The following is a 20,836-nucleotide window of genomic DNA, read 5'->3' on the forward strand; positions in this document are numbered from 1 at the left end:
GGCAATTGCGTTTGGGAAATTTTGCATTTTACCAACATGAAATTACTTGTGACATTCTACATAGTGAATCTCAAAGCATGTTAAGGCACAGGTGTGAGAACTGCCATGAAGTTCTGGGAGATTCCAGCTCACTGAATTCCCACAATGGTTATTCTGACGTTTCTACAGAGCACTCAGAAGACTGACCCTTCAGAGCCATCCTCACAGGAAACACGTTAATCCTTATGAGAACTTAGCTGATTTTGTGGATGTAATATATTGTAACTTTAAATAGGGTAGGGTCAACCACTGAGAAATTCTAAGTAAAGAGACTATAAAATACTCGAGCCGGAAATTCTAATTTCACGATCTAATAACTGACACTGGCTATGAAATCCATGTATATTTTCGAATGTCATAATTATTTGGTAGGCAGGGTGTGGGAAGCAAAAAGAATTTAAATGAACTCATACATGGGTGTGTGCATGCGCATGCACACACACACACACACACACACATTGAAACATCAAGAACTATCATTCAGTTTTGTTTAAAAATCCTCCCACGTTCTTTAGACTGAATCATCCACTGTGGTCATCTACAAAATACCGCAAGCTATCATTCACAATTCATAATTCATATTCATGGCAAAATGGCATTGGTCTTACCCATTTTGATAAGTAAGGGTTTTATTTTTTTACTCTACATATAAGTCTAAAACTGACATCTATATATTCAAAGGCTTTTGCAGCTTTTAACCCGGGAGAAGGAACAATATATTAATATATTATTAATTAATTATATATAATAAATAGGGGCTGTTAATTAAGTAACAACCCCTATTAATTAACAACTAAGACCATGAGACATTAGGCTAGCAAAACTTGGTCACCGGTATAGAAAAACAAAACAACTCTGAAGGCTGCAATCTCTTTTATAAGTAAAACTAGAAGACAACTCAGGAGTAGCTAGAGGCTATAGAAGATCTGAGATTGTGGGGAGCAGGTACTATGAACTAGAAAGTCGGCTAGGAAAGCCAAAGCCAAACATGGAAATTTTGTCTTGGCTGGTATGATGGAATGTTATAGGGGAATATGAAGCAGACGCACATTTCTCAGCTTCATGGAGATCTGAGAAGTGGACGGCTCAAGGAGAGATTGATTTTGTTTTACTTACAGGTAAACGCTAAATCTTTGTCCTGCTTCTCTTTACTATCAGGAAACCACTTTCCTCCAGGCCTCTGAGCCAAGATTTTCAGATAAAGGTTGGTTTATATTATAATATTGAGAATAAGTTACTTAGGGCAAAGCCATCATGGAAATACAGGCATACAAAAAGTGAGCTGGGGATTGAGAATAATGTGCAGTAAGCACTTAATATAGGACGCCCATTTGGCTAAGTCTTTTACATATAATAATTTCTCTTTTCACTCTAACCCTGGGATGAAGGTACTATTATTCTCTCAGTTGTTCAGATGCCAAAACTAAGGCTAAACATGGAGCAAGGAGAGCAGGTAGGTGATAGAGCAAAAAATCAAGTCTGATTTTTCCAGTCCCCTCGGTCTTCACTGCAAGCTAGAAGGCCTCCAGAAACCAAGAGTGTTAACAATATAAAGAGCATTAAGCATATGATTACTATACCTATAAGCTCCTCTGATCTACATAAAATAAGGTCAAATTTATTTTTAAACCTTGCAAAGTTTCAGGAACATTTTCACAGATTAAGGTATGACCCATGTGGCAATACTTCAAAACAAGTCCTTAAAAACTATCAGTGTTGCTGAGGGCTCAGGCCTCCCATAGAGCCTCCCAATAGTAGCAGCTCTATCGAATAACATTCTTGCTATCCAGACACCAAAGTCAACTTTCTGGTTTTTATCTCGTCCAGTTGGCAATTACAATTCTTACCTAATACTTGGGACCTCAGTAAAGGCTATTCTTGCCATCTAATAACCATGCTGTAATCTTTCAAGTTCCCCACCACCACCCCACCTTGGGGACTATTTCTGTTTTTTAGAAAGACTTCTACTAATTTCACTTTTCTCCAAAACTAGTCAATGGACTTCCTTGTCCACCTAACAATCTCATTCTAGATTCATTTCATGCATCAACATCTTCTAAACCTCTCCTATGTACAGTGAGATACCTCCCCCCTCTCTAGGCTCCTTCTGAGCCTTCTGCACACATACATCCTATGGCCGGTACATCATGCTTCTATGCAGCTGTAATGTATGTGCCATTGCACCAACCATACTGCAACATCCATCTTTGGGTCTGTCCTCACCAGCATGGTGGTCAACTCACTGCCATACCTCAATAAATATTTGTAAACTGACTGACTTAATGAATAGCTCCAATGACTCCTTTTTTAATATTATTCTTCATCAGATGACATTGGCCCTGACTTCCAGACATCCTCCAGTAAAAGGAGACAAGTAACAAGTCTAGATTGTAGGTGATAAGATACAGGGTCACCTATGATCTGTGCCTCACGATTCTAGTATTGTCGGTGAAGCCCAAAACATAAAGAAAAGTTTTACCTTCTCTTAGAAGATTCTTTATCACATTTTGAAATAAAAATAACTAAAAACCTTGTCCTGAAATGAAGTAGGAAAAAGAGTATTAAAGATTCATATCTGTTGATCTTCCCGTTGGGTCCAATAGGAGCTGTCAAAAAGATGTATGTAGCCATGGCTCATAAACCTTCAAATGAATGAAATCAATCTATTTGATTAACCTGAAATTCATTCTCCATTTTACAAGAGGCAGTACAAATGGTCAAGAGCCCAGAAGCAGTCACACTGCTTGGGGCAAGTTCTCTTAAGAGATGTTTACTGTATCAATTATGTTGGAATCACTCCTCCAGCTACTGGTTTTAACTACTACTATCTCTTGTCTAGACTATTTTTACAGCCTTGGAATTGGTCTCCTTGCTTCTACTCTTGCTCCCTAGCCCTCATCACCTCTGCTAATGGCTTCCCATCTCCCTGGGCAGAAAGGTCACAGTTCCACGTTATTCACGCTATCCACTCTGCCTCTCTCTGGCATATCTGATCTCACCTATTATCCTTCTCTCTCTTTTTTCAAGTCATATTTACCTCCTTGCTCTTTGTGAACATGACAAACACAGTCCCATGTCACAGTCCCATGTCGGGCTCAGGGCACTTACTGTTTACCAGTAACCATTCTTCCACCTTATGTGCTCTTTTCTGTATTTGTTATCTATGTGGCTCATTCACTCATTGAACTCAAGTCTTTGCCTGAGGAGCATGTGGTCAGCGTTTCCTTCCCTCACCACTCAATCTATGTCAGTCCAGGCTCCCTCAGCTCTTGCTCTTACTTAGTTATCCCCATCTAACATCCCCTAGATGCACTCATATATTTTTGAAGTTTTATCCAGAACTCCAGGACAGCAGGGATTCTATCACGGTCCCTGAGAGAATCTGGTCCATAGTAGGCACTCAGTAAATATCTACTGAATAGGGGATCCCTGGGTGGTGCAGCGGTTTAGCGCCTGCCTTTGGCCCAGAGTGCGATCCTGGAGACCCGGGATCGAATCCCACGTCGGGCTCCCGGTGCATGGAGCCTGCTTCTCCCTCTGCCTATGTCTCTCTCTCTGCCTCTGTGTGTGTGTGTGTGTGTGTGTGTGTGTGTGACTATCATAAATAAATAAAAATTAAAAATATATATATATCTACTGAATAAAAAATAGGAGGGCACCTGGATGACTCAGTTGAGCATCTGCCTTTGGCTCAGGTCATGACCCCAGGGTCCTGGGATCGAGTCCCTCATCGGGCTCCCCACAGGAAGCCTGCTTCTCCCTCTGCCTGCGTCTCTGCCTCTTTCTCTGTGTCTCTCATGAATAAATAAACTCTTTTAAAAAAGAAAGGAATGCCTCTGCTAAACAAAAGCTTACAATTCAGTTTGTTAAGATCCTCTTATAAAATGTTGAAAACATATAAAAGCTAAACAGCAGAGTACTTGAATGATAAGCCACATGGTAGTAGCATAGGATGAAGGGTCAGATGTGCCATAATTGGTATCAAAAATGAGTTTGATGTCTTTGCAAGCTTAAAATTATGTTATATAGGAATACATACATATGTATATATTCCTGTCTAGATTGCTGAGAATCCCTTCCCGTGTTGAGGATAGTTCTCAGAGGTTTCCAAAAGCAGTACAGGATTCAAACATCCTATCAAAACTTGTCCCTATGATTTAAGTCAGCATGAATGCAAAATTTACAGGGCTGTCATGCACACTTTCGAGGAGATGAGACCTACCATCGATGTCCCGGGTTATGGCCACCATCTGCAGAGGAAACCAGAATGTTATACAACTGGGGCCTTTGGCCTTGATATTCAAGTCGTCAGTCTCCTCCTTTGGCTTGGCTCCAGGGATTAGCTGTGTTCTCCTCACAATCTAGAAACACAGAAAATAGGGAAGCCAGATTGGCTTCCACCTACCATTCAGCTGTCTTCAGGGCACCTGTTCTTATAATTACTTGCTTTGTACTCAGAAAATGCAAATAAACTTGATTATTAACAGAAGCAAAGCCACAAATGAGGGTAAATCTATTGCAGAGATAGCAGACGAATTCTTAATAGATAAATTGTGAATGGTTTAAGTGACCTTATACTTTATAATATTTGTATATTTGACCCTAACTTCATCCTGCCTTCCATTATTATAAATTCAGATAATTCTATGTATGTTCTTTGAGGTTTTAAAAACAAGTTAGGATGCTTATAAGCTCAGAAAGATGAAACTACACCCAGAAATGTTAGCTACAAAATAAACTGCATTGATGACAGTGACTCTGACACCCACCATTCTGACTCAGAGAAGGGACTCTCACGTACTTTCTTGGGAGTTAGTTCACAGTTTCCTTCAGAGCGACAATTAAGTCACCTTTACAACCAATTGCTTTAGAAAGGTTTCTTCCCAGGTCATTTGCTCTATTCAGAAAAGAAGACTGCTTTAGCATCCTTTGTCCTTTCAAGCTCTACAGGTGAAAACATTCACTCTTCAATGAAAAGCTGCATTAACTTTTATACCGAAACACCTTTATTCGTTATCACAAGCCTTCAGGCTAGAATCAATCCCTCAGGACCGATTTTGCCAGAAGGAAGAATGTCAGAATTCCCAGAGCTTATTTTTATGAGTAGTTAAACTCTAGAAATGGTCTCAAAATTTACAGAGGCCTTGAGTTCTTACCAACAGCCACATTCTGCCTCTAGGCAAGAGGAGAACTAAGTCAGCAAGGCTGAGAGGTGGGCCACTTTTTATTTAGCAAAAGATTTTGCATCAGCAATAAGGCTGGAATGCTGCGTAGAAGCTCAACCTGGTCACTCTGCAGAGGTGGCATGCTAATTCATAAGGCTTTCCAGACGCATATATATGCTTCATAAGCTAGATATACAACAGTACATACACAAACTTTTGTGTAATGAAAAGGGAGAAAAGACTTGACATTCATATTTGTATCGACGTAGAGAAATACTGAGTAGGTAACAGAACCAATGAGCTTTAGGGGGCAGAGATATGGGGAACTTGACAGGTGAGGAGAGCAATGTAGGCGAGTCTTGCTGGGGTGGTCTTACTATTTGAGTTTTGAACCATGAGAATTTCTTACTTATTCAAAAATTCACAAGTTCCCATGGGGAGATACATCTCCACCCCCCCTTAGTAATATTTAATTTTGTTTTGTGTTTGAAAATCATTGTGATATCACTTGGCTCTTTGGTATTGTCTGCCAAGGATATTATTCAATATTCATCGCTTCCAAGGACATGCTTCATAAGAAAGCAGACCACAAGTAGATTATTATCTTGACCAAAAACCTAGGTAGGATTTATGGAAAATAAAATCCAAGTTTTTAACCTTGTCATCTTTCTTGATGGTGAATTTCTCAGCTTTCCTCTATTAACAAAAATGCACCAGAAATAAAATTTCTCTCTCTGCATTTCATTTCTATCACTAATCAGTTTTTTAAAAAAATTACCATTTACTGAGAGGCAACTATGTTCTGGTGTAAATAAATCCTAGTCTTTATATTTTACAGATGAGGTAAACTGTGGCCCAGGATATTTAAGTGACTCGTCCACGTTGCTAAGCCAGCACACATGCCCAGCTCTGACTGATTAGAAAGCTCTCACTCTGTCCGTACAATCATTTCAGCCACTGCCAAATCTGCTCTAAAGTAAGTGATACATTGACGGGAGACGTTTCACTGCTAAGCCGAGAAAATTCGGGCAGGCATCTTATAAATGAAAAATTAGAAGTTCCTTTTTCCTTGCCTGTTCTAACACCCAGATGAGTTATGCTACTTGGAGGCCTACAGTGAGAAAAGGTTCTGGAAATGTGCATTAGAAAAATGATCTGACTGCTAAAATGTTTATCCAATGGATGGAAAGAATGTCTTATCATTTCCTTCCTAACCCTGAGGCTCTATAACTCTTTCTATTTAGACATCCAAGGAGTTAGGGGGACAATGTCTATGAATCATTTCATTATCCGGGGGACTAGTTAATAAAAAGCATAAGATAAAAATCACTCTTATAAAGATCTTCAGTATTCCTGCCTTATGCAGAATCAATCAAGTAATGCCACATAATAATGTTAGCTATGGAATGAGTTTTTCCTCTAGTCATGAAATTGTCACCAGACCATGCACAGATCATGAAAGACCAAAAAAAAAAAGGTGTTGGAGAAGGCCGTCAAGAGGATGTGACTACCTGCTGACCCAAGAGCTGAACCCAGGCCATGGGAAGCTCTGCACCCCCATTCCTGTCCTTCCCCACACTAGAAGCCGGTTTCAAGGATGCAACCTTGAGAGAGCAATGTGTTGTTGAGACCAGCTGGACAGTGGCTAGACACAGTTAAGGCCGCTATGTAAACTTTTAATATTCTCTTTGTTTTGCAGCCACCCACGACAAGCCTTGTACATAAGCCCCCTTGCTTGTTGTAACCGCCACCTACGGATCTGGAGTAGTCAGTCTACCTATGGTCTCACCTCCCTCTCTGTGTATAGGAGCCAGTTTCAGATTTCACCTGGGAAACAAAAGGGAAATGGGACTATATCAAAATTAGAACCCCTTGCTCTTAGCAACTTATATAAATGAAAAGAAAGAAAAAGAAGCTAAACACACTCTCTCCGTACAATTCAACAATCATATCCCTTGGTATTTATGCATGTGAACTAAAATTTTACGTTCACACAAAACCCGCTCATGGTTGTTAAGAGCAACTTTACTTACAATTGCTAAAACCTCTCTCTCTCCCCCTCCCGCCCTCCCTCTCTACTCTCTTACATGCACTTTCTCTCTAAATAACTAAATAAATCTTAAAAAAGAAGAAGAAGAAGAGGAAGCAGCAGCAGCAGCAACAGCAGCTGGCCTCTTCCACTTCAGACCTTAGTGGAAGTCAAGGTAACTATATGGGCAATTTTCTTCCACAGAGGGAAGCACAATTGGCGATTTTGAATAAGAAGTGGGGCACTAGGATTATGTCTACTTACCTAATTTTTTGATTGCAGTCTGATAGAAGAAAATAATCTTTCCTTTTTGTCACAAAAAGGAAATAATAGCAATATAATGTGATTCTTTCAAGTCTAAGCTTTATGCATCAAAAACTCAAATGCTCATGCTCCCTCTTTGGTCAAGACCTCTTACATGATGTTCCCTTTCGGAAGTTTTCCACATCACTCCTTTCACAACTCTCCTTTACTAGAAAATCCCCATTTATCTTCTATATCCGATTTCTTGGACATGACTTTCTGGACTCTGTCCTGCCCCAAACACACTCAGCCTGCATCCCAACAGACTAAGAAAGGATTCCTGTCATAAGTACTTTTTCATAAAACTTAGGATACTTGTAATTAATTTGTTTTACGTTTATTTTCTGTTATATGTTTATTTTCTTCCTTACCAGTCTGCACCCTCAAGATGGGGAGACACTGTTGCTCTCCTGTTTGCATAATAGGTACCTCATATCTGTTTAATAAATGATGAAATATACAAACAATAATGAAATTCAGGGAAATAATCCTTTCATTTTGTTAATGAGAAAGCCAAGGTAAAGCAGTTCTCTACTATAAAATTAATTCTCACAATTTTAAATAGCATTTTATTTGATACACATTCTATTTCCTTACTGCACTATCATTATTATAAAACATAGGTTCTGGTTAAGGTGGAAGTTACTTTCACAGCAATATGTGCAATTCCATTTTACCATTATTGAGCATGGAAAAGTCGAATTCTATGCGAAACAAGAGATTACACAACTTTCCTTAGATACCATTGTTGCCCTGACTCACATCTTTTCTGTTTTGACCCTTCTCTGTTTTACCAGAACCATTCACTATATCCCAACTTCTATGGTTTTTTGAGAGTTGATTGAATTACCTTGAGTAAACTAAATGATACATGACATATTTCGGTAGCATCATAATTTAAGAAAATTTATTTGCTCTAAAGCCTTTTTAAAAATAATAATACGGGCAGCCCTGGTGGCTCAGCGGTTTAGCGCCGCCTTCAGCCCAGGTTGTGATCCTGGAGACCCGGGATCGAGTCCCACGTTGGGCTCCCTGCATGGAGCCTGCTTCTCCCTCTGCCTGTGTCTCTGCCTGTCTCTCTCTCTCTCTCTAATAAATAAATAAAATCTTTTTAAAAAATAAATAAATAAAAATAATAATAATACCAAAATATATCATGCATCATTTGGTGTACTCATATAATTTTCCATCTGGGCATGATCATGATACTTACAAAGTTTACTCAAATTGTAGATATTTACTATCTAATTTTAACTTTTAGATGGTTATAAATTCTATTACACTTAAAAGTGTCAGAAAAATTCTCTGACGCTTGAAAGTAAGGCAAAACTTTGGGCAACACACCTTTAATGTCCTACAGGGTCAATGGCCATCTGAGGATTGTGTAGGTAGGCTGTCTAGAAGAACTTTATGTGAAAATGGAAATGTTGCCCAGTATGGTAGCCATTAGGCAAGTGCAGCCATGGAGCATGTAGAAAGTGAATAGTGTGACTGAGAGACTAAAGTTTTTGTTATATTTAATTTTAATTAAGTTGAAGTTTAAATAGACACATTTAAAAAACTAGTGGCTACCTTACCAGACAGCACAGGTCCAGAAGAGTATACTGCTTAGTTTGTCTCACTTTTTGTCTTAATTAAAAGCCCTAGCTTTAGTAAAATTACTTGTTAATTTGTAGAATTTTTCTATTAAATATGCAAACCCTTTTTCCCAGTGGGACAAATAACTTCAAGTATTTATGGTCTGTTTGGGTATTAGCAAGTTTCAAAATCTGACTCAGTAATTTTATCCTAACATACTAAATTGCCTAAATATAAATATTTCTCATATTTTCTCTGCAGCAGTGATAAATCGAGTTCCCTTATTCATCAATAAGTTATGTGAAGTTGTTTACACATGTGCATTTCATATTTGCCAGAGTCGTGATTTGCAAATTAGACCTCAGTAGTTTTGGAGGTGACCCCCAATAGTCCTTAAAATTAATTCATAAAGTTATTTTTGAGATTTTTCAGAAGTCTCAGAAATCACAAATATTTGTTATTTTACTTTATAAAAGTAAAAAAGAGAGAGAGAAAAAAGATGCAAGAAACAATTAGGTTTTTCTGGCGGCTCCACAGTTAGTCATTAGTACAGTACTATTATAAGAGCTACAGGGAAGAATTGTATAAGCAGGAGAGAGGCTCAGACTTCCTTAGGCTAATTTGCATAAGTCAAAAAGAATTAATACAAATATTTCAGAAATTAGATGCTTTTTTGGAACGGCCTTGGAGACTCTTCAGTGCCTTCCATAATATGTTCTTACCCTCGGGGAAAGCATTGGTCAAACCATTATGAGAACCTATTAGAAAACTTTACTCCCCTCAATTCTGACATCATTGGTTATTGTTATAAATTAATCACCATCAGTTTCATCAACAATTCTGTTTGTTGATGCTGCCTGAGAGCTCTGCTATAAACTGTAGGCCAAAACTGGTGTTTTCAACATAGTACAGTCCCAGAGCCTTGTAAAAAAGACAGCACCAAGTACTCTTCAAAGAGTCGACCACTGGGGAGATCTACGTTCACATGCCTTGGACAACTTTCAGGCTGTACCAGTGGATTAAGTTAGGATTTGCTGGATTCTTTCGAGTCCAGAAGCAGATATTACATGAAACCAGGGGTTTATCACCAGAACTGAATGAGCTCATGAGGAATATTTAGTTGTGATTAGTTGTCTGGAATATGGTTGGCATTATTTTAACATCCTACTTTTTTTAAAAAATAAATTAATTTTTTATTGGTATTCAATTTACCAACATACATCCTACTTTTTAATAAATGTGTCAGGAAACCCTCTCTCTTTCTTCTTAAGCTATTTCTAATCATAACCTTAGAAGATTATTAAATTAATGTTCTAAATGATATCTGACTCTCGCTGACCCACTAGGAATTCAGAAGCAAATATTTTAACTGCATCTCTTTACTTTCCATGGCAATAGGTTATTTACATAGGATCAATATCGATGTGTCCCCATTCTTACTAGGATGTAACTGCACAAATCAATGCTTCAGCAAAGTCTATGCTTGGAGTGTCATATCTGAGAAGGATTCTTATGTAATGTAATCAAGTTTGGCAGCTCATCATTAAGGAACATATATGGACTGGATGTTCATAAAGCTGGTCTAGTACCTAAGTCCCTGCCTACAGGCAGTAAAAAGGTTACTTCCAAAAGGTTAGGTACAATAGCAAATTTGAGGAAGCTCTAGAAGGGAAGATTTCATCTAAATTTATAGGAATAACAGATAAAAGCTAGTAGAGAGAGTGCTTTTGAGTTGGTTTCCCAGACCTTGGATAGAAGAGGTACTAAAAGAGAATTTAAAAGTCCAACTCCAGACGATGAAAATTTCCAGACAGAAGTTAATTTTGTGATCTTAGTGATTAATAATACAGTGAGACCCTAGATTCACAGAGCAAACTGCAAGAAGTCTATTTGGTTAATTAACACTCTTGATGCACCCGTGGAAAGAATCAGGTCAAACCTGTGTTCCCGTAAGACTTCACTTATAGAACAAACAGGTGATGGGCTGGATTTGGCACAAAAGCATAGTTGGTAAATCCCTGATCTAGACTGCAGAAATAAGGCAAAAGAGGAGCGGAAAGTACTTTGAGTAACACATGGGGACAAAGAGCACCCAAGGATTCTCTAAGAGAAATACTTAGTTCATCTCATTGCTTATTATTGATTAAAAGTCCCAGATTTAGTGAAGTTACTTGTTAACTTGTAGGCTTTTGTCCTGTAGAAATGCAAATAATTTTTGCCTGATGGAACAGGTAACCCCAAAGAGTAACCTTTTATTTCTTAAGATTTTAAAAATTTATTTATTTATTTGTTTATCTGTTTGTTTGTTTGTTTATTTATTCATGAGAGAACAGAACGAGGCAGAGACACAAGCAGAGGGAGAAGCAGGCTCCCTGCAGGGGGCCGGATGCGGGACTTGATCCCAAGACCCCGGGATCATGACCTGAGCCAAAGGCAGACACTCAACCACTGAGCCACCCAGGCGCCCCAAGATTAATCTTTTTTTAAAAGAAATCCACAATATTATCCTAACACTTCTTTTTAAAGTTGCCTATATATATGAGATATATGTCTCATATACAATAAGTGTTTTATTGCCTATATATTTTATATATATTATATGTGCTTTTCAAACTGTTCATTATATCTGAGTGATATCCTTCATTAGTTAATGAATTAAAGAAATTTTTTTCACATGTTCATTTTCTATTTGCCTAAGAGTTTCGATTTTACATTTTGAAATTGCACCTTCACAAACTATATGCTGATATAATAAAGCCCGGGTGCAAATCGTAAGACGAGATCCTCCTTTCATATCTGGCACAACAGGACCTGACCACTGGGAACTTCAGGATCGTCATCTCTAAAGGGGAGGTGGTGGACCAAGATTTCAAAAGTCCCTTCCAAATTTCACCTTAAACATTCTAAAACTGAAAGTTTAAACACATTGACAGAGGCAGAGTATTATTGAGAGAAAGAAATCTTAACATTCTGAAAAGGACTCAAACAGACTGGGATTACACTAAGGTTTTTTTTATTGCGGTGACAACTAAAGGAATCTATTCAAAATGAAAAAGCACCATTCAAGTGATCCACTTTGCCAAGAGCAATTGCTCTTTAATTGAGCCATTTGTCCTTAAGATAGATAACTTTTGACATACACATAGAATGATACGAGATTTATATCTTTCCTCGAGAATTTTTTTGTCAAGGCATAAAATAGGGTCATTTTTTTTTTCAGAGAGCAATGCTCAGATAGTAAGTCTCCACACCCTTTTCACACCAAGTGCAAAGCTCCTGGGGATCTCAGATGGAATTTTGATCCAGTTTGACTTTACACAAGTGGAAACTTGTAAATGACTAAAATTTTTCCAAAAGAGCACTAGAATGGTCTGTTAAGGGTCATGACAAATTTTAATATTTTAAGGCCTTTAAAAAATAGTTTATAAAAGAAGTGAAAGACAGGACTATAATTAAAACAACATAGATAAAAGTATAACACCTACAATAGTCACAACCTAGATGAATTATTTTGGGATTCCATCAATAATGGATTTGGTTGGTATTTGTTTACAGTGACTGGAATATTTTCTATATGAAGAAAATATAGGATATTGCAATATGGACCATCTAAAATCCAGTTATGAGTTAATTCTAACCTTGAACATGAGGCTTTACCTACAGGGCATGATAGCTACCAGAGTAGGCCCAGTAGAAATTTGGCCCTAGAACCAGAATCCTGGGGGCACCTGGGCGGCTCAGGGGTTGAGTATCTGTATTTAGCTCAGGTCATGATCCCAGTGTCCTGGGATCGACTCCTGCATCAGGCTCCCCACAGGGAGTCTGCTTCTCCCTTGCCTTTGTCTCTGCCTCTCTATATACATCTTTCATGAAAAAATAAATAAAATTTTTAAAAAAAAACCAGAATCATAGATTTATTATAAATCGATCATTTTTTTGGTCATCGTGCAGATGTCATTGAACAGGAAAATTTCAACAGTGTTCAGTTTAGAACACTTTTATCTAAACCCTTACACAGTACCCTCAGGTAAAAGCTGGAAAATGAACCTGGTTAGAAATAATCTCAATGAGGGGGATCCCTGGATGGCTCAGTGGTTTAGTGCCTACCTTCGGCCCAGGGCATGGTCCTGGAGTCTCGGGATCGAGTCCCAATTCAGGCTCCCTGCATGGAGCCTGCTTCTCCCTCTGCCTGTGTCTCTGCCTGTGTGTGTGTGTGTGTGTGTGTGTGTGTGTGTGTGTGTGTCATGAATAAATAAATAAATAAAATCTTTTAAAAATTTTTAAATAAAAAAAGAAATAATCTCAATGAGATGCATGGATAAAAGTGAAATTTTTAATGGGGGTCAAATGAGACTTAATAGCTCTTTCTAAGTCTAGACATTATTTTCTACCTTTTCTATATTCTACTAGTCTGGATTATATTGCCTTTTATATTGTATATAGCTGAATTGAACTATATGAGTTTCTGATACAAAAACATTTTTTCAATTGTGATCGAAAGGACATTAACTATATGATATTGATCTTTGTCATTTATTGAGGCTTGTCTTGTATTTTGTTAGTAAATTTTTATGTGTAAAAAGACTGCTTATGTATGCTTACAAAGAGTAACTTTATTGGTTACAATTTTCAAATTTCAAAGTATAAATTATAAATTGTATTGCTCCAATTTGCCAGCCTTATTAGTTTTTACCCAGTTTCTGAGTGAATCTGAGTACAATCTCACTATATATTTTGTTTATGTTACTTTAGGTTGTATTATTAGATGCTTACAGGTTCGGGATAGATCTATCTTGCTGATGAATTGTATGTTTAATCATTAATTAACAGCCCTTTTAAATCTTAATTATGTCTTTTTTTTTCTTAGAGAGAGGGGAGGGGCCGAGGGAGAGGGAGAATTTTAAGCAGACTCCATGCCCAGCACAGAGCCCAATGCAGGGCTCAATCTCACAATCCTGAGATCATGACCTGAACCGAAATCAAGATTTGGATGCTCAACCAACTGAGCCACTCAGGCGATCCTTAATGATGCTTTCTGCTTTAAAATGTAATTTAGTAATAATCTGCCTGTTAGATATTTCCCTCACTTAGTGATATTAATTTATTACTAAAATTCAATAGATTGCAATAAAGAAACCAAGACCTAAATAAAGTCATATTTTCAAGGACGCACAAATGGAGCAAGACAGAGCTACAGACAGATCTAAATACTAGCAGCGCAAGAGCTCATGAACTTGAATTCCACTTCCTGTCCTGACCCTCCTGACTTCGTTTTTATCCTCAGAAAGGGCCTTTGCTTTTTTTCTGGTCCTGCCAATCTATCTGTGCCTGCCACATCCAATCTTGACATGTCAGGGACTTTCTTCCCCTACCCCTGCTTCTTTTCAACGTGTGCCTCTTTCATGCTTCTATTTTAGTTTAGTTTTCTATTTTGGGTTCTTCTAATAAAGTAGCTTCACCTACGTCTAGCTGATAACACCTAGGATTAATGTTTTCCTTTGAAAGGACTGAGCGAAAATACTGTTGAACAATTTGCCACTATACCTAGTTGTATTGTCAATAGCAATAGGGGGGAAACACTTAAAAATCACCACATAGCTATTTTCCACACTACAAAGTAGAACACCTACATAGCAATTATATGTAAATATATATAACATGCAATATATATAGCAGTATATATCATATATATTATATATATCATATATTGTTTTCCAAATATGTATACAGATATATAGACATATAGGTATTTGGAAAGCATCGGGTTGCTGGGAGCAAGTATATATTCTATGGCTGTGCACTCATGAGATGGCAAAACTCCGAAGTGTTTAGACATAAGTTGCTCCAAGCATTAATAAACTACCTTCTTCATCAGTGAACTCACTTCTTTGACTTGAGCCTGCATCCTGTGCTATGCACTGTGAAGTGCCACGTTCATCTCACTGCACTTCTCAAGATGCTGTGTGGGAAGGCCAAGTCCAGTAAGCACAGTCCTGCCAGGGGACACACGCCAACCTCCTTGGAGGTGGTCCTCGCGGTCCTCTCCCTCCAGCATTCCCTGGGAGGAACAGCACCTTAATTAATCCCTATCAACCACGGTGTTGGTGGTTTCTGAGGAGACCCCCTCACAAATGTACCACAACTACACCTAAGAAGGCTCTTCATTGTGACTTGGTCTTTAGAAGATTCAGGAATGATGCTCTCTCTTTCTGCCGTCTGTGGGAGTGGCTGTCTTTCCTCCCTCGATTGTATGGTAGAGAATCACCACAAGACTTTAAGGAAGGAGACACAGAAGAATACAATGAATGGCCCATACTGGTTTATTTGACTAGATAGTCAAAGGAATGAATTCATAAAGTTGCAACGACACTCTTTAAGTCACAATGGAAATTAAATTTGCTCCAGATATTGTCATGGACTCTTTGGATACGTTACTTATTTTCTTCAAAACTCTGTAAAGTTTTATCAAGGGGGTAAAATGCTCAAGATTTCAAGACTTAAGACTGACCTACCACGGATTTAAATTGCAGCATGAAGCCTGCACTCTTTCTGTTAATAATGCTGTTCATTACTTGGCTTTTTCCCTCAGATCCCTGAAGATCTGTCACTTTTTCAGGGAGTCTTCCAGACAACCACAACTAAAGAAACCACCAGGTCATTCTTTATCATACTACTCTCTTCTAATTTTCAAATTAGTACCTATTATATATACTCTGGTTTAATTTATAACAAGCTATAATGACTTTAAAAGAATTTAAATAATGGTGTACTTGGTTTATAATATTTGGTTTTTGTTGCCTATTTCCCTCCACAAAAAATGAAGCCCACGAATAGTGGGACCTATCTTATTGACTGGTCTGGCTTTCATACGCAGCAACCAGTGAGGGATTGACAAATATCTAATAAATAAATATAATCCAAGAAAATTTAATGCTGTGTCCATAAAATCTTATAGTGTGATTCCAAAATGCAAACCATAATGATTACATGATATTTTGGGGGATAGCAAAGCTCATTTGCTGCTTAACCATCTATGAAATCATGATTAATATTTATCAACATTTTCCTCGTGTTTAACTTCTAGGGTTTAACTTCTTCCCTATTAAATGAAAGACGTAAGTGGGAGGAAGCAAGAGTGTATGAGTGGTGTGTGTCCCATGTCCACATCAGTTATAATTGCATGAACCAGGAGGGATAATTCACACAATGTTTTGGATAAAACCGCTTATCAACAATCCACGGTACACCTTTCATTTTGCTAATTGGTCTTTTTCACCTAAAGGCTGAATCTCATTTATTTAAAAGCTTTCTGCTGTTCCTACAAACTTATTTCTTTTTAAGTAAAATCAATTGTGGAAACGAAACCTTCGCTCTAAAGAAATCTTATTCCCAAAACGACATGGATAGTAACTTCTCCCTTTTGCCAAACTCCAACAAAACATGAGCACGCTACGAACGCGCTACTGATGTACTCCTGTTCCGTTTCCTTTAATCCTTTCACTTCACAAGAAAAAAATCACAATTAGAGAATTCCAAGGAAAATTTCAAGGAAATTCTCAAGTTACATATAATTCCTATTCACTGTGGCTTGTATATGTGGCCAACAGGTCTGGTCTGTAAACACTCTTGTTAGCATTGTAAACCCCTTTTAGGGCAAATCAAAGACTCTCTGTCATTTTTTTCCATTTGCTTCTTTATCCCTTCAACCAACACTTACTCCGTGCTTCCCACAGGGTTGAGCATTGGAAGTCAGCCCCCAGGTAATTTTTTGCATTTTCTGTGCCTTCTACTAGAAGACATCTTTCCTTACTCAAAGCAGAAAACTAAAACAAACGTAAATTGAAATGACACAAGTTTTGCTGGTGGTCCTCTTCTCCTATTACATTAGCTCCCTCTGGGTGGTTTAATATTATAAAGGTTATCTTTTTTCAACTCTTTCTTAAATGTCTTCCTGAGTACCCACTTCACATGAGAATCCCTACTTCAGAAGATATTATATCCTTTAGAGAAAAAAAGCACTGCTGAGGGTGAAATCAGGGTGTAACCAGATTTGCTATTTGCTGAGCCTCTTTTAAATAAAAATTTGTATGCTAAAATTAATCTTTTAGAAATTTCTACCTTATTACTATCCAGTAGATCTAGATAATGTTGATATTCATCTGGATATCCTGGGAAGCCAGACTTTTCAAGGCCTAAGGAGATTATCCTCAGGAATAAAAAAATCACCAGATAATCACTGCTTTCACACTTTAACAAATTAATTTTAGCTTTTGCCTTTTATTCTGCAGCTTAAGCCCAACTGGTTTGCCAGCAACTCTGAACTTCTGCCGAGCATTGTGTCCATCGTCTTCAGTTGGGTCTGGCCAGGGGACTTAATTTCAGGACTTAAATTCAGAAACAAAGTTCATGTACTGCAAAGAGTATCAAATCCTGAATAGGATCTATCTTCCCCAGTTTTTTCTCCCCCATCATCACTGAATTCAATGAATCTTTAGACCCAACATATAATCAAATTATTTTTAGATTATTTATGGTAAGGCATGTATAATGAATATGGCATAAAACTAGAGTTTATGGCTGCAAATCACATGTTGGGCAAGAATTTTGAAAACCAAGTTTTAATTTGAAAGGACTGAGTCATCTTCCCAGACAGAATTACAGAAACTTCTTTTTTTAAGAGAAAAAGGAGAAAATTTATCAACAGAAAACTCAAGGAGTTATGTAGCATATTGTTACACCAACTAAAAATAAACGTAAATATTTTCTTTTGCTTCACAAAATACTTAAAGTCTATTACTACCTCCAGTTTGATTTCCCCAACTTTCTCTAGAAGACATTGTTTTCAAAAAAAGATTTTCCCTGTTTAAGAAATATCATAGCGTAATATTAACATGCTATTTTTACATTATTGTATTCATTTGCATTTATAGATTTTGCAAATTAATTGCTACAACCCTTTGTAATCTGTTACATTAAAAAATATAGGTAGCATATTTATAAACATTCCATCAGAATGTTCAACTATAAAGAAGTATAGAACAATAAAATAAGACTCAATCCTTCCCTCCCTCTCTCATATCCTCTGTACCTCTTTTTTGGTAACTAATGAAGAGTTGTAGGAGAATTATAGGTATATTTTCAAAAGTTTAATACTTAGTTATAAATCTCATTTGTGGTATTTCAGCGTGTCACATGCAAGTACTTGAAAGATATAATTTTTGAACTATTAAATATACTTTAAACTCTTTTAAAAAATGCTTTTTGGGCAGCCCCAGGTGGCTCAGTGGTTTAGCCCCGCCTGCAGCCCAGGCCGTGACCCTGGGGTCCTGGGATCGAGTCCCACCTCGGGCTCCTTGCAGGGAGCCTGCTTCTCCCTCTGCCTGTGTCTCTGCCTCTGTCTCTGTGTCTCTCATGAATAAATAAATAAAATCTTTAAAGAAAATGATTTTCATTAAAGTCACATTTTTCAGGGTTGATGCCTTGCTATGGGTCTCAGTTTGATCATTTTCTTTCCTGAAGTAAAGCTAATGCCACCGTCTATCTTAAAATTTCCCAGGAATTAACCTTGCATAGGACTCAACATTCCATTCATTTAGAGGTGCGGTTACCTATTTCATTTTGGTGTAAGACACCTAAATGCGACTTGGTTTCTGAGGCAGTAATCTAACCTACCAACCTGACAAGGCTTCGAAGTTTTTTCAAAGAGCTTTTAATGCAAGAAACTGGCATCCAGGCCCCACAGAAGCATCAGCAGCGGATGGGTAAAATACTTAATGTCCCATTTTCTCTGTAGAGTGATCTTCACTGGGGTCTCCTGGCAGCAAATACTCCCTCACCGCACGCGACCAGGTTTCTCCTTGAACAGGTCAGGGGCTCCTCGAGACTCGTTTTTTAAAAAAATGTTTCCAAGTGTAATGTACCGACCGTAGTCTTGGGGGGAGCGCGGCCCGCGAGGCGGCCACCGACAGGCGAGAGGCACCGGCTCCTGCGCTGGACACCCGGCCACCCCCGCCCCGAGCGTTGGGGTGCGCGCCCCGTGGATGCCCGGGAGCCCCTGCGCCACCCAGCTCCAGGACCCCGGCCGGGAGCCCACCAGCAGGTGCTCGGGGCCGCCCCGGCGCGCACCTGCACCCCTGCAGGACCCCGCACATCCAGCGCGCCCCGTGCACACCTGTACCCCCGCAGGACCCCGCATATCCAGCGCGCCCCGTGCACACCTGTCTCCCCGCAGGACCCCGCACATCCAGCGCGCCCCGCGGACACCGGTACCCCCACAGGACCCCGCACATCCAGCGCGCCCCTCGCACACCTGCCCTCCGCAGGACCCCGCACATCCAGCGCGCCCCGTGCACACCTGTCTCCCCGCAGGACCCCGCACATCCAGCGCGCCCCGCGGACACCTGTACCCCCACAGGACCCCGCACATCCAGCGCGCCCCGTGCACACCTGTCTCCCCGCAGAACCCCGCACATCCAGCACGCCCCTCGCACACCTGTCTCCCCGCAGGACCCCGCACATCCAGCGCGCCCCGTGCACACCTGTCTCCCCGCAGGACCCCGCACATCCAGCGCGCCCCGTGCACACCTGTCTCCCCGCAGAACCCCGCACATCCAGCACGCCCCTCGCACACCTGTCTCCCCGCAGGACCCCGCACATCCAGCGCGCCCCGTGCACACCTGTCTCCCCGCAGGACCCCGCACATCCAGCGCGCCCCGTGCACACCTGTCTCCCCGCAGAACCCCGCACATCCAGCACGCCCCTCGCACACCTGCCCCCCGCAGGACCCCGCACATCCAGCGCGCCCCGTGCACACCTGTCTCCCCGCAGGACCCCGCACATCCAGCGCGCCCCTCGCACACCTGCCCCCCGCAGAACCCCGCACATCCAGCGCGCCCCGTGCACACCTGTCTCCCCGCAGGACCCCGCACATCCAGCGCGCCCCGCGGACACCTGTACCCCCCGCAGGACCCCGCACATCCAGCGCCCCCCGTGCACACCTGCCCCCCGCCCCCCGCGGGACCCCGCACACCTGCCCCCCCCCCGCCAGGGCCGCCTGCGGACTGGGCTGCGGGGTCCTCCGCGGGGCAACCACCCGCCCGCCGAGCGCACCTGCGGCGCCGCGGTCCCGCCCGCCCCTGAGGGCTCCGAGGACCCAGCCGAGGACCCAGCGGAGGACCCAGCGGGCGGCCGAGCACCGCGCCACGTCAAGGGCAAACAGCCAGCACATACCTCGCGGGGCGGGAGGACGGAGCGGCTCGGCCCGCGGCTCCCGGGGACTGCGGCGCTCGCGGCCTCGGCCTCGCCGGGCGGGCCTGCCTCTTGGTGGCCGCGCGGTCCTAGCGCCGCCTTCCCGCCCGAGGCCGCGCCCCCCGCCCCCCCCCCTCCTGCGCCCCCGCCTCCCACGCCACGCGGGGGCTCCCACATCTCCCGACCCCGCGGCCCACCCGGGAAGGACCAGGGCCGATCCCGCCCGCTGATCGGATGGTGCTCCTGAGGATGTCAAAGCCGGAAGGCTGCTCCCGGGGAACCTGGGGGGCACATCTGCTGTCTCGACTCTATCTGTTCATTTTGCTTCTCTGCCCACGTGTGAAATGTAAAGGACACAAGAAGAGAGAAGCAGGGGATTTTTTTTTTCCTAAAGTTTGGTGTCTCTCTTACCATTTGCACAGACTGTTTGTAAAGGCCCAAACACTCCACGGTTGATAGCATCTTGAGTTTGGAG

General features: G+C 40.8%; 1 protein-coding gene across 1 annotated transcript in view; it reads right to left on the reverse strand.

Annotated features, from left to right (window-relative positions):
* The window catches only part of RAB27B (RAB27B, member RAS oncogene family), a 137,769-nt gene extending 117,346 nt beyond the window's left edge, over positions 1 to 20,423 (reverse strand). The window contains exon 1 of the mRNA XM_038525946.1: positions 20,344 to 20,423. The gene's annotated coding sequence lies outside the window, so the exon portion shown is untranslated. The remainder of the gene's footprint in view (positions 1 to 20,343) is intronic.
* Between the last annotated feature and the right edge of the window lie 413 nt (positions 20,424 to 20,836).

This window comes from Canis lupus, chromosome 1 (genome assembly GCF_011100685.1).
Source record: "Canis lupus familiaris isolate Mischka breed German Shepherd chromosome 1, alternate assembly UU_Cfam_GSD_1.0, whole genome shotgun sequence".
Lineage (NCBI taxonomy): Eukaryota > Metazoa > Chordata > Mammalia > Carnivora > Canidae > Canis > Canis lupus.